An 8,887-nucleotide genomic window follows, 5' to 3' on the forward strand; every position below is an offset into this window, starting at 1 on the left:
GAAGAAGAAGAAGAAGAAGAAGAAGATGAAGAAGGAGGAGGAGGAGGGGTCTCTTAAAGAGGGGTCGTTCCAAAGAGATATCAGTCTCACAATCATCCGGACGGAGAAGTGAAGGGCGGAAGAACACGGCCTAGAACGGCCTCAAAGAAGACGCACAGACTTGTAGACCTATGGCTCCCTCTGAGGATCGACCCGTCGAGGGCGACCTTGGAGTCTTGCTCTCAAGACGTGGAGGAGGCGTTGCGACAAGAGAACCCACCCTCCGTCAGAAGATATCTCACAATAAATGGATAGGAACAAATAAAAGGTAGCCCTGGAAATGAGGTCAGCCTAGAGATTGATTTCTTGAATGTTGAAGAGTTCTTGTGGAAGGTCACTGTCAGGTTGCTCTGTAATGGAATATATATATATATATATATATATATATATATATATATATATATATATATATATATATATATATATATATATATATATATATATATATATATATATATATCATATCGGTTGTCAGAGCACTTGGGAATCAAGATCACTTTTTCCGTTGGGAAGCTAATCTTGGACAAGCTAGTCTGAGGAGCAGTTGGCTGTATGCTCGACTGTCACTTGAACTGGTGCATCTCTCATTCTATACACCCATATATATAATACTTATATATATACATTATATTACTAGATGAGATACTGACCCCAAACTTAGGCGTATTTTCATGTGACGATGCTTGGCATGTCAGCGTATCCTCATGCAAAATTTAGCCTAACCAAATAAAACAAAACATTGATATATATATATATATATATATATATATATATATATATATATATATATATATATATATATATATATATATATATATGTATATATATATATATATATATATATATATATATATGTATATATATATATATATATATATATATATATATATATATATATATATATATATATATATATATATATATATATATATATATATATAAGATGACGGATGACTAGCCTTCGAGCACGTCCACCAATGCTGGTAATCGTATATCAATAGTTTTATAGTATAGTCATGTCCACAGTGTAACGATTTATAGGAGAATGTGCTCATATTATTAGTGTTTATGTCCACAAAGCAAGGGTGATCATTTCAGAGAAAGTTCCAGTATCTAAAGAACTTTGCACCTCAACTGTTCCATGTTAACAAAGTTTATTTTGCATTCGAAATTGAACAATGGGCAGAGGTCTGAAGGTTCTAACAAAAAGTTTTTGCTTTTATACTCAAAAAGATGGGATCAATTTTGAAGGGTGGCCAAAGAAATCTGTAGAATTTGTAGCTTTTTTAGGTTCAATTCTGTGCATGGGAAGATAGTCATTTTTTATGAGCAAAAATTGCTTTAGCATTGATATATCCTCATAATAAGATGAATTTATTTTTCTAGCATTAGAGTGTTACCTTTTCATACACAGGCATCTCAAATTAACTCGGTACAGCATATTATTATTAATGAGTGCAGAAAGCGCAAGCAATTATTAGGGTTTCCCAAGAGCTGAATTTTCACCTGCTGAAGAGCACATTGTCGATGGAACACGAGAAACTGCACTGATCACAAAGGCGTAATTTGATAATGGCTCCTCAGTTGAGGTTAAGCATCTACAACAGCGGCTCTCCCGCAAGATTGCGTCTGTGGCAGAGAACGGCAAAACAAGCACTGAGTCTCGTGGTCTTGGATCATCTACTAATTGCTGCATTTGATTAGTACCTTCTGCTGCAAGAAGAAAAAGAACAGGCTCTTTTTTAGAGGAGGAAACTAGAAAACCCTGTTGCACTCAACATCTCTTACATATCTGTGCGTTCCTGAAGTCCGCCTCTGCGTCCAAGCCACGTATAAGTTTGGTCCTGCCTCAGGATCTGACCGAAATTCACTGAAGCCAGAGTAGATGATCACTGAACTGAACGGAGCAATGATCACTGAGACACTCTGGAGTTGTACCAACGTATATCAAAAGTATTTAGACGTAAAATACCAGCAGCATTTTTGTCTCTAATTCTTCAAATGCTGCCTGTGTGCTTTTCTCGTTTTCTTATGGCTGAGCAGAATATTACCCTTCAAAAAGACAAAACAAGTGAATGTAGGGTTTTTTAAGTCCTCATTAAATTCGTTCGTTTAAATTCCAGCTACTCCTCGCTTCGACCTTATCTCTGTTCATGATTCAAAGTAACATTCTGATAACACAGTAAAAGGATCCAGTATTTTCTCCTTTTTTAAAAAAGCAATCAAGCATAATCAGAACTGTTGGTGCTAAAGCCCCTCGTATGAATATTTTTGACATTGAGTCGAGAGAATTGAATTCAGACGTAGGTTTAATCTCGCTATTCTTCTTGTACTCTAATATTTCAACCAAGGCACCTGATTCAGCATCTCATTCATCACCAGATCCATGCTGTAAATGCTAGCTAGTGTTGCCACCTTTAGAGAAATTCACTGCGGTTGAAACTCTGAACTTAAAACTTACAAAGTGCACTGACACAAATTCACTCTCATTCAACCGGTTCAGAGAAGTTCGTAATATTTACATCAGAGTTCATTCATAAACAAAAAATTCCAGAACTCCGGAATCTCATGTTAAAAGCATCGAATACCGAGGACAGGCGAATCCTTAATTCACAAGAGCTCTTGGTGTACAAAGGCTTACAAATTTAGCTCGATATTTCTGAGAAGTGTCTAAACGTTTTGACAAGAATGGATATGATTCTGTTCAAGAATTACCTCTGACCATTTGCTGAATATGCCGGGCAGTCAGCGTGTGCATTAACGGTACAAAAAGAGTTATAAGCGTAGTAAAGAATAATGTTTTTTTTTTTTTTTTGTACAGACATGGAACTGAACAGGTGAAATTTATCCATTACAATGAAAATCTTTTATTCCTTGTATTGCTCGGTTATGTATCATTCTCCAACGTTACGTTACGATACAGTATTATCTGTCATCACGAAACAATTTAATCTTTAGAACGCACGTTATATTTTAAGGTGTGTGGTTGACATTCTATCTAGATTATTCCCCGCACAAGTATTTTGCAGAATAGATTCAACTTTAGGTTCCGCTACTGTCATCCCCGCTATGAGAATCGGTTCGCGGCTTTCATCTCGAAAGGGTCAGATGCCATAAAATAATGCTGGATAAATTCTTCAGTCCTCGAACACATGCACGTTTCGCGTGTCTTTTTGGTCACATTTTGTATCTTCGAAGATCACCACGCCATAATAGAAGCTGATATTCTCAAGTCCAGTCTGTTCCGCATGCCCCTGAGGTGACCTCAGTAGGTGCCAAGTCGATTGTTCAGAGTCCCAAAAGCGATGCAAAAAGAGTTTTTCTGTCGCGTTCCTGAGTCATGACGGTGTTTGGAATGGCTCTTTTTTTTTTTTTATTTTGCTATTTCTCTACTTAGCTCCTGTTTACATCCTCACATAATTTTGATAATGGATTGTGCACAGATCTAGGTGACTGAACGAAATGATTAACTCAGGCTAAAATATCAAACGTTTGTCCTTGTGTCTAAGGAAACCATTTGGGAACTACTGTCTTGAAAATGGAGTCCTTTTTGTCTGTTCCAGATATAAGGAAGTTGGTTCGTTATAAAACGAAGGAACACAGCACTTTTGGCTCATATTTTTTTCTTAAATCATGTAATTAAACGGTAAAGCATTTCGTTATTTGTGATGACATTTCTGAAGATATAGGGCGCGCTGTCCACTGATTTTGAACTCTGAAATGCAATAACAAATTAATCAAATGTTGTGCTGTATTGGTTTTAAGTAAATATTAAGACTACGGATTTTATTTAAGCTAAGAAAATGTATTAAACCAAACTAACGTAGGAGACACGGCCAATTAAAAATTTTTATAATAATTTCATAGTTTATCACTACGTTAAATAAGCACGAATTTATCAGGCCTTCTTTTTCAGAATGACTATCGAAAATCAAAAAAATATCCCATATATTTGCATCAGCAGATTTAGACAGACTCTTCAAATAAAGAATAGCAAAATTTTTCAATGTTTTTGACAATATATTCAAGAGCTGGCAGTTCCCTACGAAGGCTTCAGGAGCTGCAGTAACTGTGGAATCAAGGGTTCCCAAGAACAGCTGATAGATTTACTTACGGTCCAAACCAAATGCACAAAAATATTTACCTCCTCCTCGCATTTGGGTTAATGTGTTGAGTCTCACAAAAGATTTATTTCATAAATTATTTGTGAAAATCGTATCCTCTATTGGTCCCTTTACCATAATGCTAAGAATTAAGGCTATGAGATTTCCAGTACGGTGCACAGCTACAGATGCGGTTGACCAGAATGTATGTCAATCACACGTATGTTTTATAAGAATAAGATCGACTGCAAAATACGTGATGATACACAAGATCTGCCCATTGTTAATAGTCGCTGATGTTGATTTTAAAATTAAATTGAATCAAAATTTATCCCTATTAACACAAAACTATTTACTTTTATATTGCGATGCCCTCGTTCAATGCAGAAATAGGAACGAAAAAGGTTTACGCAGCAGCAAATTTAGGTCGCACTTCTGCGTATGTTTTCGTTATCCCGATTGTCACCCCCCGCAGACCCAGAAGAGGCAATCAGTAGCGTATTATCCCAGCTAAGAAAAACCCTACCAGAGGATACGATCCCTGATTAAAGTTCAAGAAGATGACGCCAAGCTAAGCATTGAAGAGTCGAGCAAAGAAAATAACGGGACATTCTGAATAGGTCAGCGCTGTGGAATAAGGTTCTGCAAGCGTTTGCTGGCGTTGGTGTAACTTATAAGCAATAGTGTATGTGTACAGTGTATTTCTCGTAGTCATTTTTTTTTTATTTCAATTGGAATGTGATTGTGAATGATTTATCTTGAGTTTTAATCGCTTGTTGTTTCTGCAGATTTATATATGAGAAGCTAGTGATATGGTTGAGCATATCATGGAGTGCCGAAATTTTAACTAAGTATTAACTATGTAAAACCATTAGACTCAGGAATATATATATATATATATATATATATATATATATATATATATATATATATATATATATATATATATATATATATATATATATATATATATATATACATGATTATTTCCATATGGTTTACATTTTACATTTTGACCATTTGTTCTTTGTTACTTTGTACTGCTTGCAGACAGTCTAGTAACTTTTGAAACCTTGAAACTAATTTTTACAGTTTCAATTGAAAAAATAAAAATGCTGTAATGCTCCCCGCGATTCCAAAGACTTGTACTGGTTACTGTAACTCTTAAATCTAAATGGTGGTTATTGATATTAGACACTTTACAAAAACTCTCATTGTATTTCTTCAAAAACTCTCATTGTACTTCTTCGCACAGGGTTACTGAATGCAGTTGTAAATCACTGAACAGAATCAAAAAGTGAAAACTTGGGAAATTTCCATGAAGTTTCTCGTAAGAGACATGATTGATTGAGTTATAGATCTAGCGTCACAACTGCCAGCAGAGGGCACTGACAACTTATGTGTCATATTGCAAGAAGTTTCACATTTTCATTGTACAGCACTTCAGATGAAAGTCGGTTTTAGGAAAATGCTTGAAGGGTAAACGTGTCACATAGTCTTGTATTCGTTCATCAGTAAAGAATCTATTCCAAAACATCCGAATTAGTGGTCCAGATGACACTGTGTACTGAAAGTCCCCAAAGGCAAAACTGGCTGCTTGCAAGCAAACAAAGTAATGAAGGTTAATGACTGCATGGTGAAAGGTGGTAAAGTTAAAATTATTTTTGGACAAATATATTTTGAGATTATCGTTGGTGAGGCTGTTTAAGATTCACCATTAGCAATATGTTGAGATGCAATGTCTGTAATAGTCTGTTGAGATGCAAAACCAATCAAAGGTACTGTGAAATCAGCATTGATGTCGGTTCTCGGTTTTTCATTATCTTCTTCTTGGATGTCTTAAGTTAGACAACTTGGACATGTCATTATAATCAAGTTTTCCGTGGTATGTCGTAAGTAATATATTTTATAAGAGGGTAATCGTGCTATCTTATGTCTGTCATTTTGAGTTCGAGAGGCATTTCTGAACAGTCAAAAATCAAAACGCAAATCTCTCCTCCAGGAATATGCAATACACCCACGAATTCCTTCTCAAAGTGTATGTATGTGTGTATTAAAGTACCTGTCACAGTAAATAACAATGAAAGGAGCATTATCTTACAGGCAAATTTTTAAAAAGATCCCATGATGTCGGTATCAGGCACAACTCCTGACTTCACCTATTGATTACTTAAAATCTTTGAAGCATTATAATATGTCTCTTGACTCCTAAAGTCATGTTTGTTTACACTGGGGGGCTTTTTGAGAAATGTTCGGCTTGTTGAAACGCTTCTTAGTTCTGTCAATCAAACATGTGAGCTTGTGTCATTGTTCTTCAAAAATTTCCTTGATATCGCAGGAAGATGTAAGCACTAAATCCTGGGTGACTTTGACTTCTAAAAACTACCGAGCGATTCAGAATTCATTGGTTCAAGAGTCCCTTTCAGAAATATTCGTTAGATTAATATATTCCCGAAATTTCCCCTCGAAAAACGGTTAATATTCCGGTTTAAGAAATAGTGACATCTATAGCCAAACCTCTCAATTTTTTCCCTGCTTTGTGATCGTGATGCTAAAAGTAGAAACAATCTTATATCACCACATCAGACGAGGATAACCTAATGGTCCATCGCTATGTAGCTTCGAGACCTTTCACGAGCTTCGGTTTTGACAAGAATAATCGCAGAGATTGGTTGACGATGCCTCAGTTCAGTCAGGTTATTTTCACGAAAATCGTCCTCTAGTATCATAATTATACGCAGTTGTCTAACCAGTAGACCAACCGTTGTAACAGAGAATGCAGTGCATATGGCAAGCGCGCATGCGTGTTTCCTTACAGTCTACGCACGTATGGCCAAAAAAAGTAGCAGATGGGTCTGCCACATTTCTCTCCTAATGCTTCATATTCGTTTCGTTTCGCCGCTCCAACACTTTCGAAGGATATGATGAATCAACTGAATCACACACGTTGATAAAGGCGCTGAATATCCAACTTGTCACCAAATTATCTTTACTGGAACTCACGACCCACGAAACTCGGAATGTTGCTGGGATGCAATCTACTTTTAATACTTGAAGGGCACTTCAGAACAGTACCAAGGATTAACTGTAACAATTAACGTCATTTTGAAGGTGGAAATATCTTTACTGTGGAATTTTAGTGAGAAAGTCAAAAGAAAAATGTTATGTAATGATGTTTGAATTGCAATATTGTGAAGTGTCGTGAAGTGAGGCAATTTCTTTGATGCACTGTACTCGTGTTATGGAAACTTCTTATTCCATACTAGATGAAGTAAATCGTCCCAGTCAAGAGAGTGGGAAAAAGTACTCCTACGAGGAAATGTAAGTGTGGTTTTGAGGTAGGAACAATCATTAGCCTGTCACTGTAGAACAGACTGATTAATGTAAGGTGAAATGAATGTTAGTGGCGATGGTGTTTCCAGACGTAAGAGTTCGGCTCGTCCAACTGGGAGAAGCTCGTACCGCTGTGGATGACATTCTTGGGAACATTTGGGTCCTTCAAGTATTAAACGTAGAAAGACACTTCCATTAACTCACGCACACGAGTTTATCATCAGAGACTTCCAAAATCATATCACTCGACCGGATTCCAGTGATTAGCGTTAGTAACTTTTTTCCTGAGTGAGCTGTCATGCAAGACAAAACATTCGTGAGAATTTCTCGTTTCCCCTTTTCACCAAAGAAGTCAATTCATTCAGTTCTGTCCCTTAACAAAATCAGCTTTTCTGCCCCAGAATCCAGCTAGCTTCTTAAGAACCAAAGAATTACCATAAATCTTTTACATTCTTCCCATTGCTTAAGGCTCATATGAAGTCGACCTCCTTGGTTCTACAGTACTTCCTTTAATCTTGCATACAAGCTTGGTGGGGGAGCCACCCTCGAAGATGATTATTATGATGATGATCAAGATGAGCATGATGATACAGGAAAACTTTTAAGTAGTCATAACAAGCCGCTGTCGTTAGATTTTGTCGCTGATGACCTGCTGGTCAGTATGCACACAGCGCAGTTTTTTAGCTCGTCGACCTGTTGTCCTCTCAGGTCTCCATGTCCTTTAGCCTGGATCACTGCAACTGTACCACTGTAGTACTATGAAGCTGATAATAAAATATCTAGGAAGAACCTGTTGGATTTATTTTCCTCCTCTACATTTTTTCAGTATATTATGAGCGGGAGTTTAATCCAAATCGATCAGTCATTTTTGATCTTTCCCATATGGCAAAAGTTGGGAATGCTTCCATCACTGATTATTAAAACTCCTTATATGATGAAAGTTTGGCACAGGCGTGCAGCATTTAGCATTTCCCTCTCAAAAGTTACATTACACCCGTTCATTTTCACTCCCTTTAAAAAAGTACTGTACCGAGTATACTTTATTCGAACCCAATATATAGCATTTTTTTTAATATACTGAAAAATTGCCTGCACAGGCAACATTTTTGACGATACATTACAATCAAAATGAATGCTTTGAATACGTGATTGATCATATCTGAAGAATTGCGTGGAAGCATGTGAATTTTTCATAAAAGTAATAACACTCATTGCAATAAATGCAACTTTAACCCTGGAGTGTGTCCATGCAATATTACATTGACGTTACAGTACAGTCAAAATGAATGCTTTGAATACGTGCTTGATCATATCTGAAGAATTACGGGGAAGCATGTGAATTTTTCATAAAAGTAATAACACTCATCGCAATAAATGCAACTTTAACCCTGAAGTGTGTCCATGCAAAATTA

The sequence above is a fragment of the Macrobrachium rosenbergii genome, chromosome 50 (assembly GCF_040412425.1).
Source record: "Macrobrachium rosenbergii isolate ZJJX-2024 chromosome 50, ASM4041242v1, whole genome shotgun sequence".
Taxonomy (NCBI): domain Eukaryota; kingdom Metazoa; phylum Arthropoda; class Malacostraca; order Decapoda; family Palaemonidae; genus Macrobrachium; species Macrobrachium rosenbergii.